This window comes from the organism of the source record quoted next, unplaced genomic scaffold (assembly GCF_019419815.1).
Source record: "Pyrus x bretschneideri cultivar Hongxiangsu unplaced genomic scaffold, Pyrus_bretschneideri_v1 Contig115, whole genome shotgun sequence".
NCBI classification, from domain to species: Eukaryota; Viridiplantae; Streptophyta; class Magnoliopsida; order Rosales; family Rosaceae; genus Pyrus; species Pyrus x bretschneideri.
The window spans coordinates 244,401-267,337 of NW_025999408.1; the positions used below are offsets into that span (position 1 = coordinate 244,401).

Here is a 22,937-nt window from a genome sequence, read left to right on the forward strand (position 1 = left end):
ACATTAATACAATAAAAACAAAATTCAAAAATTTCTTACAAATTTTCTAAATTTCATTTCTCTCTTACAAACTTCACATATTTTAGAAATTGCACGAATTCCTGCCAATTTCATATATAATTTTCCTACAAATTTTACATATTCCTACAATGCACTACAAATTTCACAAATTCAAAGAAAAAAAAATAGAGTTAATAATCACCTAAAGTTGAATGGATGAGAGAGAGAGCGAGTAGAGAGAACTTTTGACAACTCGAACTGTAACTACAAGAAATCATGGATTTGATGAAGGAATTTTTTGTGGCGCGCAAAAATTTATCACATTTGGGTAAAATAAGTGACGCTTTTTAAGAAACCGTCACATAATAATATTCATGGGATACCAAAATACTTTGCGTCACATAAACTTTTGAATTCGCCACAAACTATTGGGCAGGAAATTTTACCGCTTAATGAAATTTAATATGCGATGAATCTTTAAAATTCATCACATAACAAAAAAAAGGCCACGTTATGCCATTCGTCACATATAGTATTAAAATAAAAAATAAAAATATACCGAAGAAATAATATCAAAACCCTAAAGTGTAAAACCTATTTCACTTAGTTGTCTGTTCTCACCCATTCCAGCCGTCTTCAGCTCCTCTTTGCTTACTGTCTCACCCTAACTCCGACGACCAACCACTGGTGGTTGCCAGTGACGGCGACAATCACTCTCCTTCGTCTTCCTTTTTCTGCCACTCTCTCAGTATCATCTGTTGCTCGTTCTCTAACTCTCTTCTCTCTCTAACATAACAGGACCCGAATTGGGGAAAGAGAGATTCGGTTTTCTATCGAGTTCGTCAGGCGACAACAAGGTACTTATTTATTTCCCTATATTTCTTTAATTGTCTTTTGGATTTTCTTCTTCAATTTGTTATTTGGTTGCTAAGCTTAGACACCCAGTTATCAATTTCCTTTCTCTTTCGAAAATCAATGAATAATGGGTGAAACTGTATAGTTTTAACCAGATCCACCGAATGTGAAACTTTAATTTTAATTTGCTACTATTTCATTGCCTTGGATTTTTGTGACTGCTAGTGGTGACAAAAAAAAGCAATGAGCAGATGGACATGGGAAGTACATAACTTTCTGGATGAATGTTAAGAGTGTACGATCACCTTCATACGCTCAACCCAATCTGATAGGATTGAAGTTTCTTTTCAAAGTTTTTCTATTATTTTTTTTTTCTAAATTTGGTTTTGAATTTGCAGGTACTGGCCTCCAGCAGTCCTTTGCTTGCACATCCGCACTCTGCAGCCTCTAATTTGGGTAAATTTGGTTTTGATTTTTCTAGATCTATATGTATTTGTGCCTGACTGTTTAATTCTATGATTGAGGATTTTTAACTAGATTTATTATTACATGTGGAGGATTTTAATCAATTTTTCTATTTGCTTTTTACTTTTCCGTATTTTTCTTTTTACTGTGAATTGTAGGATGAAATTATTTTTCTGGAATGCTTCTATTTTTCTTGTTGGATGAAATTATTTTCTAGAATGCTTCTGTTTTTCATGCAGGATGAAAACATACATAATTGTTTAAGTTACCAATACTTGACTCTCGTATGAGTGATGCGTAGATGCCGATCAATTCTTGGCTCTCATATGAGTGATGCGTAGTATAACAAGGTAGAACTAATCGGTATCTACTAATGGCAATCCACATATGTATGGATTAAATAGTTCTACCTTGTTATACTACACATCACTCATACGAGAGTCAATAATTGATCGGTACTTAATAATAATGGAACTTGTGCTTTATATTTGATTTTTTTTAGATCACTATTTAATCCATACATATGTGGATTGCCAGTGCCAATGGAGACAAAGTTGTGTTAGTTGGAATTTGAAAAGCCAGAAACAGCTGACCGCAAAAGCATATTCGTGTGTATGCTCTATTCGTCTGTCGTCAACTATGTCTACTGGTATATATATGGCAAGATACTTAACAAAAAGTGACTCAAGGCATCTCGATGACAGTAGATAGCCAAAATGGCTCAATCAGAGTAGATAGCCAAAAAACAGCTAGCCAAAGTGGTACTCAAGCTTCATATCTTGGTCTACAAAAAAATGTTGTTAGCTCTATCACCGTCTATTACCGAGAGAAATTTGTTATTGTGACTAGAACACGAGTGTTACATCACGTGTTTTTATATAAGTGATAGAAAATTTTAATAATACACATATCTCACCATTTGTGTAGTTACATGTGGTGTACCATCTCGTGTTCTGGCCACACTGAAAAGTCTCTCTATTACCAACAAGTTTTCTTGTAAAACACGCAGACAAAGTCACAGCTTTGACGTGAGAGGATATTATATTTGGAGGGACCACATCTATTATATATAAAGAGAATGGAAAAGGTGAATAGTGATTTGGTGTCACCATGCTTCAACAATTGGACAAAAATGCCCCCAAAACAAAAAACTTCCAAAACATTCCAAAATAATGCATCAAATAAGGTAAGGACATTTTTGTCATTTTAATAGTATTTTTTTAATAATTAATTTTCTTTGTGGTTTGTTTGTTTGTTTGTTTTTATTTTTTTTTATTTTTTTATTTTTTATTTTGATTAGTACCTCACAATAGGCTAGCAATAATGTGATTCAAATTTTTTCTTTTTAAACATGTTCAAAACATCTTAAGAGACATGTAATGCTGGTTATAAAAAAAAGTCATTCGCACGTGGATAATAATGTGATTAAATTAGTTATCAAATGATTGTTTTCTTTTTATTTTTTAACAAACAATATTATCTACACTAAGGAGAGGGGGAGGGGGGGTGGGCTTAGCCTTACAATGGGCTAGTAATAATATGATTCAATCAGTTGTTTATTAAATATTATTTTCTTTATTTTTAAACACGTTCAAAACATCTTAAGAAACGTGTAATGCCAGTTATAAAAAAGTCTTTTGCACGTGGATAATAATGTGATTAAATTAGTTGTCAAATGATTGTTTAAAAAAAAAAAAAAAAACAAACGATATTATCTACACTAAGAGGGAGGGGATGGACTTAGCCTTACAATGAGCTAGCAATAATATGATTCAATCAAATTTTTATTAAATATTATTTTCTCTATTCTTAATGTAATTCTATAGAGACTGATTTTATTATGTGAATTTAGCTGCTGTAATTGGTTTATGAGAGGTTTTTTCTAGCAAAATCTAAGATTATTCATTTACTTTAAATATTTGACTTTCCTTTTGCCAATTTATGCATATAAATACATTTAAAATGTGTAAGTCGTGCGTAGCATGCTGTGATTCAAAAAATGCCTTCTGAGCGCCTGAGCGCGTGCACAAAGGCTAGTAATTATAATGGGGCTGAATTGGTAGTTGCCTTTCTTTCGTATATAATATATATGTGTTCTTACTTTGTCCACTCATTTTTGTCTCGTATATATATATATATTTTTTTTTTTGTGCATAATTGTTCATGTGTCACAAATTTGGCCATTTAGGCAGATTTTTTAATTATCAATTTTGGGGTGCCGTGAAAAAGGAAGATAACAATATATACAGTGATATGTGACATTTGAGAATAATTCATAGGCAAAGGGTCCATCTGAAAAGAGGACCACATAACCTAACACTTGTCCTATAATACTAGTTTGTATATGGTTCAATTTTAGTAGGTTGAGTCTGCATGTCCTAACTTAATTCAAGTCGCTATTCGATACCTAACCTCAAATCTAAATTACTAATTTCTATTGGATTAGGTGTTGAGTTTCTAATTATGTGTCTCGGTTCGAAACTCTCATTTTCTCTCAATTAATGTAATAGTTTTGAACTCTTCCCTCACTCCTTAATAATAGTAATTTTTTCTTTTTTTTGAAAAGGACATGATAGAATGCATGTGAGGTAAGTTTTTATCTAACATTGGAAAGTTGAGTCTTATATTATGAGAAAAGTTTGGTCTATTTTCAATTAGTTTTGGAGTGCAACTTCAACTTTCTTCATGTAAGAGAAAGAAAAAAGAAACAAAGAGGAAATAATGAGTGATGGATTGCCCTGACATTCTTAGTCAACCAATTGTGTCTCAAGTTCAAATCCTTCTCCCTTCACTAGCGTAGATTAGTAGAGTTTTGTAATATACTTCAATATTTTTCTTTCTTGTGTTTTTTGGGAATCTAAATTTGGATTATTTCGGATGTTTGGTTAACTCAATTTTTTATATTAATTTTCAATTACAGGTTGGTACTTGGTTGCTTGACTTCTAAACCCTTTTGTTAGCTCATATGAGTAATTGTGTGCGTGATGTATTCTCTTTTGTTGTGATGGATTTTGGTTTGAGATTTTAGTTGGGATTCTTGTTTCTCACTAAGTCTACTTGCTTTGCTTTATATATAAATTAGTTGTCATTTGGGATTTGAATATTTGGGTCTCACTGTTTTTCAGGAATGGTCCCCTTGTGTTCGGTTAGGTCCACTAATCTATATATATATATATATATAAGGGGAGAAGACCCAATAGGTGAAGAATTTCAAAATGTCAAAAAAGTCCTTTTGCTTTCTTCACAATCAAACCTTCAAAAGTTCAAAAAACAAGGACAAATTGGTAAAAAAAAAAACCATAACTGAACAAAAAAAGGGTATTGGAAAAGAATAAATTTTTAAAAAAAAAAAAAAACAAAACAAAAGCATTATAGTTATCGAATACGAATCCGCACCGGATCCTCTTTGTGAGGTTTCCGGAGATCTGTCAATCGTGTCCGTTCATTATACATCATGCAGTCATAAATCATATTAAATTTATTTATTTAAAATCAAACACAAATAACACTTGACAAAAACTGATCGCATGATGTACGATGAACATACATGATTCACAAATCCTCAAGATCCTCACAAAGAGGATCCGGAGAGGATCCTGTTGGATAGTTATCCTCTAAAATTTAGCAGTTTTGTGGTTTAAAAAGTAAAACAAAGAAAAAAGTGCATCTAGTTCCTCATATATCTTATCTATATATAAAACTAGAACAACAAAATGGTGAAGCATTTCGAAATGCCAAAAATGCCACTCTGTTTTTTTTTTACAATCAAGTCCAAAAAAGAGTTTAGCTCACCTCCTCCTCTTTAGTGTAGAAAACATCGTTTGTTAAAAAAAAAAAGTCCAAAAAAATTCAAAAAAATAGGACAAACTGGTAAAAACTTATAGGGTAAATTACATAATACCCCCTCAGGTTTGAGGTCTATTACAAGCCTATACAACATCTTTAAAACATTTCACTTTCATACCTCACGTACTATTTAATTTCAAAATAATACATCCGTTAGATTTTCCATCCATTGGTCTGTTAAATGTTGACGTGGCTGCTACATTTGTACTGATGTGGCTGCCGGCTGCCACGTGGTAGAATTTTGTTTTTTGATACATTAAAAATATTATAATATTAACCCTATTAAAAAAAAAAAAACCCAAATCTAGATATCCTTCCCTGCAACCCCACATCCCATCCCCACCCCCTTACCCATATATTCCTTCCCGTCCGTCCATCCCCTCCACCCCTCCACCCCTCCATCCATCCCCTCCACCCGAGCACCCCTCAGTGCGGGTCCCACCTTAACCTCTTTCTCTCCCTTCCTCTCTCTCCTGCCTCACCTCCCCCAACCTCCTGCCATGTTTCTCGACTTTGACGACTCCTCGGGGGGCCAACCACCCAAACCCTTCTCCTCGACCCCCAAGCCCACCGCTTCCTCCGACTCCACTACCACTGCTGCCCACCTCCAGAGCTTCTCCGTCGACTCTGACTTTTTCGACGACCTGGGCAGGACTCTCTACGGGTTTAGGGGTTAGGTTATTAGGGTTTTGAAGTGGGGATTTTGTAAATGGGTTGGTTGGTGGGTAGAATTAGGTATGGAAGTGCTTCAATGGGGATGAACCGCGAGCTGAGCTGTGGATTTTGTAAATGGGAGTTGCAGAGAGGTGAGGGGGAAGGAAGGGGATCTGGGTTCAAGTATTTTTGGTTTTTTTTTTTTTCAATAGGGTTAATATTATAATATTTTCAATATATAAAAAATTATTATTTTTGCCACGTGGCAATCACATCTGCACAAATGTGGCAGCCATGTCAGCATTTAACAGACCAATGAATGAAAAATCTAACGGAGGTATTATTTTGAAATAAAATAGTACGTGAGGTATGAAAGTGAAATGTTTTAAAAATATTTTATGGGGTTGTAATAAACTTCAAACTTGATAGGGTATTATGTAATTTACCCAAACTTATAACCGAACATTTCCTATATTGAGAGCAAGAAATAAAAATAAATAAATAAATAAATAAAACGGAAATTAAACCGAATACTGGTAAAACAAGTCCACGTAATTGATAACTGACGAATGCAGTATTGGTAACTGGTCTTGATTTAAAATAAAAAAAATGAAAACACAAAGAGATAGATGCGGTAAAAACACCAATAAAAAACAAAATAAAAAAAATATTGGAAACTGAGGAAAGAACGTGGGAGAGAGACTGCTGTTTTCAAACTGCTTTCAGTTTACAGGCTCTCGTGTTATTGCTAATGGAATAAAAAAAAGAAAAAAAAAAGAAAGACCTAATACGTTTAGAATAGAACTGCTATTCGGCAGTTGCAGGCTTGAAGCGTATGAAGGAAACAGTTTTGTAGAACGATAAACGAGAACGTGCATGAAAATAAAAGCAAACGTGGGAGAGGAAGCAGTTTTGCGGGACATGTAAATAAAACACAAAATAAAATAACCTCAAGAGAACAAATTGAAATTGTTGTGCTAGAGCCTGGAGGAGAAGATCAAATTGGAGAAAAACCAACAACAACTGGTCGTTCTGTAATTATGAATTATTAAATTTGTGTGTTTTGTTCTCCCTCACAATGCTTCTTATTCCTTAATCTTCTCATGCATTTTCACAGGATTATTGAAAATTCTGCACGTTAATTGTAGTGGTTTGATTGTGGTTTTTGTTCTCTGCAGGTTTTTTTTTTCTCTTAACATATCAAATAAATCAATTGATAGGTTAGGCTTTCATTTTTTTTATTTTTCTTCACAGGACTTTTAAGGACATCCTCAAGTCACAGTGATGGAATCAAAGTCTTCAGTTTGGATGTTTTTTTCCTTCTCTTTTTAGAGTAATTTTTCGGGTTCGTTTCCCCAGTCCCCCCAAATAACAATAACAAATTGGCTTCTTCATATTTTCAGATTATCTTGGGGTTGGCAGACAAGGGGTTGCTTGCATTGAAACCTCGCCGTCCGGTTTCTCCTTTCTTATGAAATTTTATCCCTTTCCTATAGCTAGTTCGTGAAGGGTGTTTTCAAATTGAGGTTTGAGATAACCCTACCACAATTATGTATGAAATAAATTGGATCTTATTGGAAGAATAAGCCGTCCTACCTTGTCCTATCTACACACTAGCCGTCCTACAGCCGTCCTACCTTGTCCTACCTACACACTAGCCGTCCTACAGCCGTCCTACCTTGTCCTACCTACACACTAGCCGTCCTACAGCCGTCCTACCTTGTCCTACCTACACACTTGTATCATCTATATAGATCCTTGTAATCTTGTAGAAAAACATAATGAGAAAAAGCATTCTCTTCCATATTTTCCACATGGTATCAGAGCCGGAACCTTAACCGGCCTGACTCCATTGTTGTCCCTTCTCTTCTTCTGCACATTCGTTTCGATAATGGCAGAAGATAATCTTTTTGGCTCAGAAGCTGAAAGCTTCACAGCTCCTCGCCCTAGTTTTCCAGAAGTTGAAGTCAACCCAAACCAACGTTTGTGCTCTGTGTTGTTAAATGAGTTGAACTATCTTCCATGGTCCAGATCAATATCTCTTGCCCTTGGAGGAAGGTCCAAACTTGGATTCGTCAATGGAAGAATTGAAGCACCTGACGTCGCATCGCCGGAGTATGAAGCATGGCTGTGCAAAGACCAGCTGGTCATGTCGTGGCTCCTCAACTCCATGGATCCTAAGCTGTCTGAAATTTTCAGTTTTTCAGAATCCTCTAGTGCTCTTTGGAAGGCAGTCAAGGACATGTATGGAAATCAAAACAATGCTGCTCGAGTGTTCCAACTTAAGAGGAATCTCGCAAGTCTTCAACAAGGTGATAAATCCTTTGTTCATCATCTCGGTTGCATGAAAAACATGTGGAACGAACTAGATATGTATCGACCACATACTATCGATGCTGCCGTACTGTTAAAAAGGTCCGAGGAAGACAAAATCTTTCATTTGCTTGCAAGTTTGGGTTCTGAATATGAAGATCTTAGAAGTCATATTCTAATGAATCCCGAACTTCCATCATTTGCAAGTGTTTGCACTACTATCCAGCGAGAAGAAGTACGCAGAAAAGTCATGAATGTTGATGTAAAACCTAGTGTGTCTGAGGCTAGAGCTTTTGTGACAAACCACAAGTCATTTGGAGATAAAGTATACAAGGGAAAAAGGCCAGATTTGAAGTGTCTACATTGTAATAATGTTGGACATCTAATAGATCGATGCTGGATATTGCACCCTGAGTTGAAGCCAAGGTTTGAGAACAAGCCTTTAAGAGATCATAAGGGCTCACACGCTAGACCACATACAAACAAGTACCATGCTGCTGCTGCTACATCCATCGGTGGGTCGATGAACTTTACAGCCAATCCGGCTGACTTGTTGAATGAGTTCTCAACCTACCTTCAAACCAGAAAAGGAAGCACAGGTGAAACGTCGACTGGGGAAAGTCAAACTGCTCTTCTTGGACAGTTTGCAGGGTTCTTAGCTGAATCTGGTCATGTACCTCAAGGAGACATTCCAGGTATCATGTGTGCTCTTTCAACTGCTCTAAATGTTAGTCACTTTCATGATTTTTGGATTATAGACTCAGGTGCCACAGATCACATGACAAATCAATATTCAAAGCTATACGATTTTGAAAGCTACACTAAACCATCACTAGTTTCTGTAGCAAATGGTAGAGGTGTGCCAGTTCTAGGTAGAGGGAAAGTTAAACTGATCTCAGAAACTGTTGAGTCCACAGCGTTATATGTTCCATCTTTTCCTTTTCAATTATTGTCCGTAGGAAGGATTACAAACTCTCTAAACTGTCGTGCAATTTTTTCCCCCCACAATGTTGTTTTTCAGGATCTAGCCACCAAGAAGCTGATTGGTGAAGGTCACTACCTAAATGGGCTGTACTATTTTTCAGAGGACCTCAATGTTCCAAAGGGGTTCCAAGTTAGCTCAAACCTAGAACATCGGTTGTGGCATCAACGCCTAGCACATCCCTTAGAATCTGTGTTGTCTACGTTGTTCCCTAGTTTATGCAAATCCTCCCTTGTATGTGAAATTTGTCATTTGTCAAAATCTACTAGACTCCCATTCAATTCTTCCATGTCTAGGACTAGCAAGTTTTTTTGAGATGGTGCACTCCGATGTTTGGGGACATGCACCTCTAGAGTCTTTTGATGGTTATAGGTACTACATTATCTTTGTTGATGATTTCTCAAGAGCCACTTGGTTGTACCTCCTAAAATTCAAAAGTGAAGTTATGGATGCTTTCAAGGACTTTCATAATCTTGTCATGAACCATTTTTCGTCCCAAATCCACATACTAAGGTCTGATAATGGCACTGAATATACATCCAAAAATATGACTAACTATTTGAGCACCCATGGAATTATACATCAAACAAGTTGTGTAGGTACTCCTCAGCAAAATGGAATTGCCGAAAGGAAGAATAGGGACCTACTTGAAAAAACCAGGGCGTTAATGTTGCAAATGAATGTGCCTAAGAGGTTTTGGTCTCAAGGAGTTCTTGCAGCCACCTACCTTATCAACAGACTGCCTAGTCGTGTTCTGGATACAAAATCACCATCTGAGGTTATGCAAAACAAAAAAATTAATCTTTCCCATTTGAGAATCTTTGGATGTACCTGTTATGTTCATATTCAATCCCATCACCGAGACAAGCTTGATCCCAAAGCTGTCAAGTGTGTTTTCATGGGATACTCCTCCACCCAAAAAGGGTACAAATGCTACAATCCGTGCTCCAGGAAGATGTTTGTCTCAAGAGATGTACGGTTTAATGAAAACCAACCATATTTCAACAAATCATCAGATCAAAATCGTCAGGAGGAGCACTTCCTAGATCTCTTCCCATTGCCAAATCCAGTCGAACCAAGTGACTGTGTCCATTCATTACCTCACAACCGGGACTCTCATGCAACCCTTAATGACAACCTGCTCATTGGAGACGACACTGAAGCCTCAGAAGCACAAGTAGTTCCCCATGACCATAACACAACATCTATATAAGAGAGTGGAGCTGAACCTATTGTGATCCCAGCTCAACCCCGCAGGAATCCGACTCGAGATCGACATCCACCATCAAGGCTGCAAGACTATGAAACTTACCATGCAAGGTACCCTATTCACAAGTTTGTAAATTACTCTAAAGTCTCTCACTCTCATGCAGCCTTCCTCAGTAAACTGTCCTATGAAAGTGAACCAAGGAACTTTCAAGAAGCCAATCGTCAAGTTGTGTGGAGGCTAGCCATGGAAGAAGAACTCAAAGCCTTGAATGAAAATAAAACCTGGAGTGTAGTTCAACTTCCCAAAGGCAAGAAGGTGGTAGGCAGTCGGTGGGTCTATAAAATCAAGTTTAATTCTGATGGCTCAATTGAACGACACAAGGCAAGATTGGTGGCTCGCGGTTTTACTCAAACTTTTGGAGTGGACTATAAGGAGACATTTGCTCCCGTGGCTAAGATGAGCACAATAAGGGTTTTGTTATCTGTTGCAGTGAACCATGAATGGCCATTGTACCAAATGGATGTAAAAAATGCTTTTTTACATGGAGACCTCGAAGAGGAAGTCTACATGCAACTACCCCCGGGTCATCCACAAGCACAGAATTCAGGTATGGCTTGCAAGCTTCATAAGTCAATCTATGGCTTGAAACAATCTCCTCGTGCTTGGTATGCCAAACTGAGCTCGGTACTTGAAAATTTTGGGTTCAAGAGAAGTCATGCTGATTCCTCCCTGTTTGTTCGAATAGGATCAGTTGGCAAATTAGTTGTACTAATCTATGTTAATGATATAATCATCACAGGTGATAACATTGATGAGATTCACACTCTTAAACATTCTCTTCATCCACAATTTGCCATTAAAGAATTAGGAGTTTTAAAATACTTCCTTGGGATTGAACTGGCCACTTCCCCCAAGGGACTTTTTTTGAGTCAAAGGAAATATGTGATTGACTTACTTCAAGAAGTGAAGATGATGGATTGCAAACCAACTCGTACTCCTCTTGATAGCAAATTGAAGTTGGACTTGACAGGAGAACCTCTCAGTGATATCAGGTACTACCAACGATTGGTGGGTAAGCTTATATATCTCACCATCACCAGACCGGATATAACTTACGCCGTCAGTCTTGTAAGCCAATTCATGCATGCACCCACTGAAGCTCATTTAAATGTTGTTAAAAGAATTCTCAGATACCTCAAAGGCTCCATTGGTCGGGGAATCGTCATGAAAAACAATGGTCATACTCAAATCATTGCCTACACCGATGCTGACTGGGCAGGGAATGCTATTGATAGAAAATCCACTACTGGCTACTGCACGTTGGTTGGAGGAAACCTCGTGACATGGAAGAGCAAAAAACAAAATGTAATTGCTCGCTCAAGTGCCGAAGCTGAGTATAGAGCCATGGCTTCCACTATATGTGAACTCATTTGGCTCAAGGGCCTTCTCTCGGACTTGGGGTTCTCAATCAACACACCTATGTCTCTTTTCTGTGACAATCAAGCAGCTATGCATATTGCCTCCAATCCGGTGTTCCATGAACGCACCAAACACATTGAAGTTGACTGTCACTACGTTCGGGAACAAGTCCAGTCCAAGGTAATTCAAACCACATTCACTCGAAGCCAATATCAACTTGCTGATATTTTCACGAAGTCTCTTGCTTCTCCTCAGTTTCAAAGTCTGCTCTCCAAGCTTGGATCAATTAACCTCCTTGATCCAGCTTGAGGGGGAGTATTGGAAGAATAAGCCGTCCTACAGCCGTCCTACCTTGTCCTATCTACACACTAGCCGTCCTACAGCCATCCTATCTTGTCCTACCTACACACTAGCCGTCCTACAGCCGTCCTACCTTGTCCTACCTACACACTTGTATCATGTATATAGATCCTTGTAATCTTGTAGAAAAACATAATGAGAAAAAGCATTCTCTTCCATATTTTCCACAGATCTATTAAAAACTCATATTTTGGATGTGTTGTTAGGAAGAAACGTTTAAACTCTGAATTTGTATGGAACGTATTCATTATAGAATAAACTAATTGTATGTGTTATTGCTTTTAGTACTAAATTGACTTCTTTACCTCCTACAAGCCATAGCTTTGATAATAAATTAAGAATAATGTCTGATTTAGTTTTTTTTTTTTTTTTTTTTTTTTGGTCGAAATGTCTGATTTAGTTTAACTTTTTTCATTTGATAATTCCCTTGCCCTTGGTTTGAGATATAAAGTATTTCATTTCAGTCATCAAGTCACCTTTTAACTTCTATTATGTTGATTTTTGTCTGTAGTTACACAAAAATATGCAGATCTGCTTTCAAATTGAGAGGCCTAAGGACAATCTCTGTTCATAGAAAAAAAAGTTGGACAAGGGCATGGGTATGGGAACATGATTGGTTGTTATATTGCTTTGGGACGTTTTGATATTTTAGAGATTAATCAGTTTGTGGAGATTTTGCTTATCACATTTTGCTTTGTATTTGAACCGAAGCACTAGAACTAAACTTACTTTTAAATTATAGAACTTCGAAAGGCGATCACGGTTAGGATTAAAGAGGGCCAAGTATATATGTCGAGAAACTACACATTGCAAGTATATCAATTCTAATTTGTATTACTGCTAAACTATATATATCAAATGTAATTAGAAATTAAATCAAGTACAAACTACATGGGGATGAAGAAAGTTATATATAGGGGAGGGCCGAAAAGTACTTGACGAATCAAAATACTGCACAAATTTGTGATAAGTTGATGAGTAAAGATGACTGCCTTTTGTCAAGCAGTTTTTGACTTTTCTGCATTCTTTTATATAGTTTTTTTTTCCTTTTTATTTTGTCAGATTAGATATATAGGTGCACTGATAAATAAATAAATTAATAATAAAATAAATAAATAAATAAAAATAAAAATAAAAATAAAAAAGCATTTTTGCATTTTGCTGCACGTGATGATGTTGATGTATATTTGTCAGATTAGATATATAGGTGCACTGATAAATAAATAAATTAATAATAAAATAAATAAATAAAAATAAAAATAAAAATAAAAAAGCATTTTTGCATTTTGCTGCACGTGATGATGTTGATGATATACAATGTTCAATGACTGAACCCTATGCCCTATACTACAGCAAAAAATGACGCATAATTATACAATAACTACACACAAAACATTGAAAGTATACATGTGTGCAGCAAGAATGAATGGTAAAAATGCCATGTTCCTTTTAACATTGCGAATTAGCGAGCTTTTTGGAGGGAGTATACATACGAATGAACAATACATTTAAAGTATATCTTGATAATTACAATAAAAAAAAGATTAACACAATATACCTTTAGTGGAGCGTAGCATCCGTGATGCAAAAATGACGTGCGTGCGGATAGGCTAATATGGAAAAAAAGGTTCAACTAGGTTGGCCAGCAAATAACTTGTGTGAATCCATTTCTGTCATTTGCAGGTCAATCATGGTATTCCCGGTAAAGTTGTTTAATAACTTAAATAGGTGTTAATATTTATACCTTTTGGTCAAGCGTACTGTAGAAGGGATATATCTTGTGTATGAACACTTTTTTTCTTGCCAAAATGTTTTCTGTAAGTTATGCGTTTGAACAACATTTGGGTTACCTAACCATTTTGTTTGGGTGAAACAGTTCTTGATATGTCTACTGGAATGGATTACAAAATCAAAAGTGGTGATGCAGCTGGAGCTTTAAAGATTGAACCTATTTAAAGGGCTAGTTTCTTCTATTTGCCTATTATTGATGCTATAGATTTTGTAGCAGACAACTCCAATTCAATATTTTTAGTTATGATATTATCTTTTTCAAGCTACAATTGGGATGTATTGTAGGTTACTGTGGACATGTTAATGTAAAAACTACCCATATTTGAATTATAAGAATTTTTTCGTTGAGTTTCATAGTATGTACTTGCCATTTACAGAATTACATTAAGCTGAAATGCTAGTTTAATTAATAAAATGATAAAATGTAAAAGAATAAATGGATTAAAATTTAATATAAACAATTTAAAGGAGCATGTGACGATATACCTATTCATCACATAAATTTAGGATTTGTGATGATTATAATGTCATAAATTGAGTGAAGATTGGCATTTGGGCTTGAAAATATGTGAGGAATCGGGCACAACATATACTAATAACAGGTGACAAATCACAAATTCGTCACATATACTATCAGTGACGTCACATAGGTGACGAGCTTTGTGACAATCGAAATTTGTCATATATACTATTATGTGACGAATTTGTAGTATTCAATGATGCTTTGGCATCATCACTGAAGCCCTGTTTTCTTGTAGTGTGTCTGATTGCTGATATTGAGAACAAGAGAGGACAATGAGCGAAAGGGATGAGAGAGAGGGAGAGTGGGCAAAGAGGGTAGAGAGCACATACAAAGAGAGAGCATAAAGCTTTAGGAGAGAAAATGCGCTGCAAGGAGGAAGAAGAAGAATGCTCTCAGCGTTATAAGATATACGCAGCGAACCCATTCGTCAAGCAAAGGTTTGAAAATTTGACACATGTATTTTGACTTAAGGGCAAACTAACCAGTTTAATTTTTAGGTTAAAAATGGTGGGAAAAGACTTTTGCTTGGCGAAATTTAAAGTATTTCGTCGAGCAAACTCTTTAACCTGGAAGGAAATTTGATTCTTTTGGGAAAAAATTGGAGAAACTAAAACTTTGCTAGACGAATTTAATATTGTTGCCCGATTAGGTAAGTTAGGCTGACGACAGTGGTAAATTTCGTCAGTCAAAAATGAAAAATTCAAATTTTTTCTATTTTTAAAATTTATTTTCAAAAGGTTAAAAATCCTCAAATTTGTTGATTAGGTTATGAGAATAAACTATATCCTTGTATTAACTAAGAGTATTATGAACTTGTTGGCGTTCCAGTCTAATTCGATAACATAAATCTTACTAAGACTTTGGAAGGAGAGCAAAGTAGTTGTTAGGGTTAGGGTAAGAGATTTGAGATAAATTTGGGAGTAACTTATATTGGTGCATCAAATTGAAAATCTCCAAAAGGTAATCGAAAATACAAAAAGATAGGAACCAAAAATCCAATATGAGACTAAGCTCAATACCACCACTACCGAAAATTGGATATTGGGGCCACCGTCTACTCTCTATTCAAGAGAGAGATACAAGGAAGACCACTCCACTGAGATGGAGAGAGACAGATAAGAGACGAGAGAAGAAGGAAGACAAGAGAGGGGGCTACCAGCGATCCCAAGGTCGGATGTAGTGGTCGGTGGCTACGGAGGGTTTCCTTAGATTGAGGAAACAAAGAAAAAGTATAAGCTTTACTGTAACAAAAAGATGTGCGTTACTCGTGCCTAAGCACGACCATCTAAAGAAATCAGTTTCATCACCCAACATTATCGACATATTAAAACCAAAACGCAATTTTACTGTTCATTAACAGTAAAGTGGCGAAACTGCCCCTCAAAATTTTCGGCCTCTTCGTTTTCTATCTGCCTTTCTATAGTGATATGATGCTTTTGCCCTTCATGTTCTACGTGTCTTCCATCGGTGGATGTTTTATCTTTGGTTGTTCTAGACATTTCCTTTTCTTTCCGCTTTCCTCTCTCGCATACCTTGGGTTTCCTCGTTTTTGCGGTTTGTTTATCTTCGCCTGCCGTTCTGTTTTCTGTCGTCCTCTTTCTTTGTTGGTTTTGTTGTTCAAAATCTTGAGCCTTTTGCTTTGTTGTTCTTCGATTACCTGTTAGAATCGTTAATTTCTGCTTCTTTTTGGTTGGGTTCGAAATATTTTTTTCGCTCATTTTAACGGTCATTTACAAGTGAGTTTTGCATGTTTATCACGGTGAGGGTTTTGATTTTGCATTTTTTTTTTGGGGTGCTTTTTGTTGATATCTGATGTATTTTGGTTTTAGATTTCAGAGATTTGTACCCATTTTGGATTCGATTGGGATTTGGTTGGAACCGATCCAATCCGGCATTTCCAGGTCAGTTTTGCATGTTTATGGGTCTTTTGCGTTTGCGCGATTTGTTTTTGTGGATGGCTTATGCGTTTTCTTTTTCAGTTGCAGGAAATGGTGCCTTTCAAACTTCGTAATTTTTTGTTGCGGTTTTTTGGAGCTACTGTGTAAAAGGTATATGGCGCGCTTATTTTTTTTTCGTTTGTTTTTTTATTTTTTATTTTATTATTATTATTATTATTATTTTTTATTGAGAGGTTTTTTTCATTGTGTTTTTGTTAGGAGTTTGTTGTCCCATTTTTGTGATGGAATTGGAATGAAAAGCGATTGGAGGGTGTTAAAAATTTCTTGATAGGGGAAGGTCGCGTTGTTCAGATTTTGCAGGTAGGATATTAGGGTGAAGGAAAAATGGGAGAGAGTATGGGAGACAAATTTAGGATTAGAGATAGGAAAACTAACCAAAAATAATATGACAGAGGAATGGGTTGGGTTAATTTAGACTTGATTTTTTTTATTTATTTTTTTGACTGATTTGGAATTTTGTTTGGGTTTGGGGGTTCTCATTTCTATCAGGACCTTTATGGCTAGACTGTATATATATAAATTTTTTTTTGCTAATTCTTACGTTGTTCTTGGAATTTTGTGTGCTAGAGTTTTTGAATTTTATCTTGATCTTTTTGTTTTTCTATTTATGAAACGCTTTGATCTGTGATTGCCAAGTTAGCTTGAAAGGGACTGGCATTGCATTGGACTTAAACCAAATTTGAAAAATGCAGTTTATGCACAGTTGACCCAAATATACTACAACATATTGGTTAAGATCGTTTGTGTTGTGATGATTTTGAAGGTTTGAATATCATGTAATTAGAAATGCGTTAGTTTTTTTTTTTGGGTTAAAATTGTCTCTGTTATAGTGTATAATAGTGTGTTTTCACACGAGCAATTTAATTATTAGTGCATGAAAATAACAGATGTATTCATTTCGATTTAAGTGTTATTGGAAAATAACTTATTGATATTGGTTAATCAAAGTGTTGATGTTATGATGCGTTTTAAAATGTAAGTTGTGGATTCATTTTTTATGGTAGATGTTAAATTGTTAGTGTGTAAAACGGAAAATGTTTTTGTTTTGCTTTAAGTGATGTTGCAAAGTTGGAGATTGATGTTACTGTTCTAAAAATCCCCGCCTAGCGCCGCCTAGGTGCTAGGCAGCTGATCATTGTTTCGATTAATGCCTAGGCATTTGAAAATTAAAAAAGGGTGCCTAGATCTACTAAGGCACCCACCTTGACTGCCTAGGCACCCGCCAAGGCTGGAATTCACTTAAATAGAAAATAGATAATTTTCGTTTTGCATTTTATTTTTTCAATAAATTGTAAGAGAATTGTTGAATAATTAAGTGAACACACATTATATGTTTGTTTCCTATGTTTTCATTATGTTGCAATAGCTCATAATATATATATATATATCATTATATTTTGTAGTTTATGATGAAATTATATATATTTTAAGTATAAATACACACTTATTTACAAGAAATATAATAGATTTAATTAAATTCACATAGTCCCCTAGGTGCTAGGCCCCACTCCGCCATGTGACTAGCGTCTAAGGTCTTTTAGAACCTATCTTGTTAGTTATAGTTTTCATGATCGGGCAAGCTTAAATATGTGTTGGTCACCTCCATGATAAGGAGTGACAAGTATATTTTAGATAGTTTTGGATAGAACATCATAGATTTGGTATTCAAAATTAATATATTGTTAGAAAACTAGGTATTTACTAAGAATATTTAGTGTTGATGATAAGGATTAGTCAGTGCGTGGTCTAATGTGTTTAAATTCTTTTTTTTTTTTTTCATGAATTTTTGTTATTCTTTTTTGTTTAGTTTGTGTGAATTCATTTTAAAGTTTGTTGATCAGGAAGTGTAAAAAATGAACAATTTTTCTAGATGTGTTTTTTTGGGCTTCGATTAACAAAAATATCTTTGTTGATCGATCTTATCTCCGGCTAGTCATTGTTTTTGACACACTCCGACCGAAATCAAGATGTGCTGGCCGTCACATGAGGGTGACGTAGCCATGTGCACAGTACGGAAGCAATAATAATAATAGAAATGCGAATAAATAAAAATCAAACTAGAGCACTAGCTAAGAATAAGTGCAAGACGAAACTAAGTGTGAATTCACAATCAGAGCATAAGTAGTCTAAGTGCAGTCTAGCAAGACAAATACTAATTAGACAACACCCAAAGATGATCATACAATGGTGATAATTTGTCAGAGTTGCCGTGGATTCCTCGCGAGCCACCAAAAAGCACTCCTAATTAGAACCTTGAGGGGCGCAAAACAGAAAGTGTGAGTGCGCAAAAACAAAGTTTTTCAAAATCATTTCATTTCTCAAAAGTTCTAACCCCTCGTCGTAAAACTTGTATAATTTCCCAGAAAATATAATATATGCTATATCAGAAATCATGCTCAGGATGAAAATCCATAGAAATATACCATGCCAAAGTATCTCAATGAAATGTCATAAGTAATTCAGTTAAAATATATCAATGCCATATATCATATCAGTCGGATCCACCTAACGTGATCCGCACAGCTGAGTCTATAGCTCATAACCAATTCAACCATATCAAATCCTACACACAAGTCGGAACCACCTAAATTGGTCTGTACAACAAGACTAGGTGTAAAATAAATATGTTCTAGTGCTACGATCATGTGAAGAGTGTGAATGATCGCGGGTCACCTACGAGTCATAACCACCTATAATGATCTGTACGACAAGTATGTGCATTTAACTTGGATCAAAGGTGAGCATATGGTGCGGGAGGTGAACATCACGTGAATGACTGTGCCCTAACTCTGAGTGGAAGCACTAACACCGGGGTGCAGGTTTATGAGCTCTCAATGCATCACATCATATCTTGCATAACTAAAGCAATCTCAGATCTTTAATTTATGAACTTACCTGACATTTACCTGTGCGTCCACAACACTAATCATAAATATATGCAACTACATAAATAAAATAGGTAGATACTTTGCATGTCATTTCAAAACGTATAATCATTCAAATTCATTTTCTGGGAAAAATCTCAATCATATAGGTATATACGGAAACCCAAAAGGCCACTCACTGGCATGTCGAAGGATCACAGCCCTCGAGCCTCGATTGATTGCACTCGTCCTTTGGATAGGTTTCACCTATATGCGAAACAACTATATAAATGTTAATTTAAAGCACATAAACAAAACTAGCTAATAACTTCTCATACAATGCTCAAATGAGGTATTTGAATACACCAACGTGATATACTCAACCTCATGAACATCCCCATATTTTTAAAATAATTTTTGGACCACCCACGCGCCAACAAGGGCACGGCCAGACGCGCCTCCACGCGCGGTCAAGCCCTAACTGAGCTTAACGGCTGTTAGGAATATTCCGTTAAAACCTTAATAAAAGTTAACGACGTTACCTGACGTCGTTAGAATATTCCGTCAGACTTGACGAAATATTCGCCTTCGTCTTCCTTGGTTAGCTGGAGACCGTCACCGGTGCCATTGCGATCGCCAGTTTCTGGAAAATATTCAAACCTTGATTTCTCACTCATTTCTTAACCAAAATTCATGAAATTTGTTTCAAAATGAAACTTATAGTGAGTAGAACACACCAACATTCTTCCCCGAGCTTCTTGAGGATGTTCTAAAACTTCTTAGGACCTCAAAACTCCTTGAAAAGTCCACAATTACGATCACATGAACATTGCTCAAAATCGGGGTTCTTAGTTTCTCGGGAAAATGAAAGCTACACGTCTAATGAAAGGTATGGATGGATTCCTAAGCTCACAAGGAACACAAAAGTAGGCTCCTCGACATCGATCCGTGAAGAAATGGTTTGGTTTGAGGTTTGTCCGTACAGTTGTACGGACCTTCAAAAAAATCCGAGAGAAGGAGATAAATAAGGGTCAACGGGGTTGTTTGGGTGTGTGGGGTCCTAGTTGGCAACAAAACAACCAACCACAAACTAGGAAAAATTTAGTTCTATTTGGGTCCAAACATTTAGGACTGAACATGAATTGGACCACAACCAAAACATATCACCCACAACACCAACTAACGTCCAAGGGTAATTTAGTCTTTTCACACCACTGATAAAAATAATTCGAGACGGGTTGTGACAGTTTTGGTGTTATAAATATTTAAGGCTGCAATTTTGTGTCTTTGTGATATTAAAATTTTCTCTCATAATTGCAGGTTTTTGAAAAAATTGACCTTCGCAGACTATCTAAAAATAGATAAGGGCTGTTGTTTATTGGTATAAAGATAGAATAACAAAGGTATAAATAAATGTCTGGTATTATATGATTTTATTATATTTTGTAATGTGTGGTTTCACTGTGGATTAATTACTGAAATTATTATCGATTGTTCTAATTTCATGTTTTTCCTTTTGGTTAATGTGTGTTTTACAAGTATTTTCTGTGAATCCGTTTTATCAGTGTTGGTGTGAAACTGATTGGATTCTAAAACTGTTTTGGTTTGGTTTTCAACTAATTTGTTAAAAAACGCTAACATTTTATTGTTATAATGTGATTAAACTCATATGTTTTCATTTTGGTGCAAAGTTATGGTAGTTCTGTTTTCTTTGAATATCAGTTTGCTGTGACCAGTTGTCATTGTGTTGGTAAGAAACTTTTTAAGTTTTAAAACTATTTTAACTCAGTTTTGTAGTTGCTTGATATAAAAATAATAATGTTTTTTTTTTTTTCAATTGTATTAATAGATTTTTTTTTCTACTTTTTTTATATCTTCGCTTTTTGTTTGGTTGCTTTTATGTCCTTTGACATTTGTTTTCCTAAGTTATTGAATCATTTGATGTTAATGTTGATTGAGGTGTTTTCGTTTCGCTATAAACCCATAACATTTTTTTCTTTTTAATTATTGCTTTGCTAGAACCAGTGCTAATTTTGAATTATTCATTTTTTAAGTTTAGTTTTTACATCTTAGATTAATTGATTGATGTAAAAACCTGCACTATAGTGGCTGATTTTTTAAATACATTGGACAATATAATTGTTTTGGTTAATAATATTTTTTTTTTACCTGTACGTTTTGGGAGAAACTTATTAAATCTTATAAGTTTTTTTTTTTTGTTAGATGCTAATAAAGAATGTTTTTGCTTTCTATCACCGGCTTTTAAATTGTTTTCTTTTACAAAATCTTAGGTGATTCTGTGTTGCGCTGGAAAAAATTTAGCAGTGAGGAAAGTGGCCTAAATTTTTACGAATTATAAATTTTGCTCCATGCTTGTCACATCCTGGCCCGGGGCAGACCACTTCCTGGGCCCACTCCACCACTGTAGCACGATATTGTCCGCTTTGGGCCTACCATTCCATCACGGCTTTGTTTTTGAGAACTCACATGAGAACTTCCCGATGGGTCACCCATCCTGGGATTGCTCTCGCACGCTACTCGCTTAACTTCGGAGTTATCATGGAATCCGAAGCCAGTGAGCTCTCAAAAGGCCTCGTGCTAGGTAGAGATGGGAATATACATTTAAGGATCACTCCCCTGGGCGATGTGGGATGTCACAATCCACCCCCCATTAGGGGCCCGACGTCCTCGTCGGCACACACGCGGCCAGGGTTAGGCTCTGATACCAAATTGTCACATCCCGGCCCGGGAAGGATCACTTCCCGGGCCCACTCTACCACCGTAGCACGATATTGTCCGCTTTGGGCTTACCATTCCCTCACGGTTTTGTTTTTGGGAACTCACGAGCAACTTCTCAGTGGGTCACCCATCATGGGATTGCTCTAGCCCCCTTCTCGCTTAACTTCAAAGTTCCTACGGAACCCGAAGCCAGTGAGCTCCCAAAAGGCCTCGTGCTAGGTAGGGATGACAATATACATTTAAGGATCAGTTCCCTCGGCGATGTGGGATGTCACAATCCACCCCCCTTAGGGGCCCGACGTCCTCGTCGGCACACCACGGCCAGGGTTAGGCTCTGATACTAAATTGTCACATCCCGGCTTGGGCCGGATCACTTCCCGGGCCCGTTCCACCACCGTAGCACGATATTGTCCGCTTTGGGCTTACCATTCCCTCATGGTTTTGTTTTTGGGAACTCACGAGCAACTTCTCAGTGGGTCACCCATCATGGGATTGCTCTAGCCCCCTTCTCGCTTAACTTCAGAGTTCCTACGGAACCCGAAACCAGTGAGCTCCCAAAAGGTCTCGTGCTAGGTAGGGATGGCAATATACATTTAAGGATCAGTTCCCTGGGCAATGTGGGATGTCACAATGCTTGTAGTTGTGATTTATATAGTTCTACTGTTTTTATCATGTGTTTATTAATTTTGTTTTTGTTTTGTTTTTTTTCCTTCTTTTTCATCCTCTTTCGTAGTTATTTGTTTAACAACTGTTTATAATAATTTGTTTCCAACATGTATTACCAGCAAGTCAGATGGTATTCAATATGTTCTTGAAAATGTTAATCGCGATGAAATAGATCGTGTTGCATTTGTTCAAAATGTTTTTGACCCGTATAATAAAAAGGGGAAAAGGGTTGTTAGTCTCTCAAATGAATTTCAAAACATGACTGATAAAACTTTCGATGATAAGAATTTCA

General features: G+C 36.2%; 2 long non-coding RNA genes across 5 annotated transcripts; both read left to right on the forward strand.

Annotated features, from left to right (window-relative positions):
• Positions 1-399: 399 nt before the first annotated feature.
• On the forward strand, positions 400-2,221 carry LOC125474022. Its single transcript, XR_007255775.1, has 3 exons — positions 400-857; positions 1,254-1,311; positions 1,858-2,221. It is a non-coding gene; the product is annotated as an uncharacterized LOC125474022 (long non-coding RNA).
• A 13,526-nt stretch (positions 2,222-15,747) lies between these two features.
• On the forward strand, positions 15,748-17,703 carry LOC125474023. 4 transcript variants are annotated; one of them, XR_007255777.1, is made up of 4 exons: positions 15,769-16,154; positions 16,248-16,319; positions 16,398-16,466; positions 16,575-17,701. It is a non-coding gene; the product is annotated as an uncharacterized LOC125474023 (long non-coding RNA). The 4 variants fall into 4 exon arrangements; XR_007255778.1 differs by having other exon boundaries at positions 15,748-16,177; positions 16,248-16,466; positions 16,575-17,703; XR_007255779.1 differs by having other exon boundaries at positions 15,750-16,177; positions 16,255-16,466; positions 16,575-17,703.
• Positions 17,704-22,937: the final 5,234 nt, after the last annotated feature.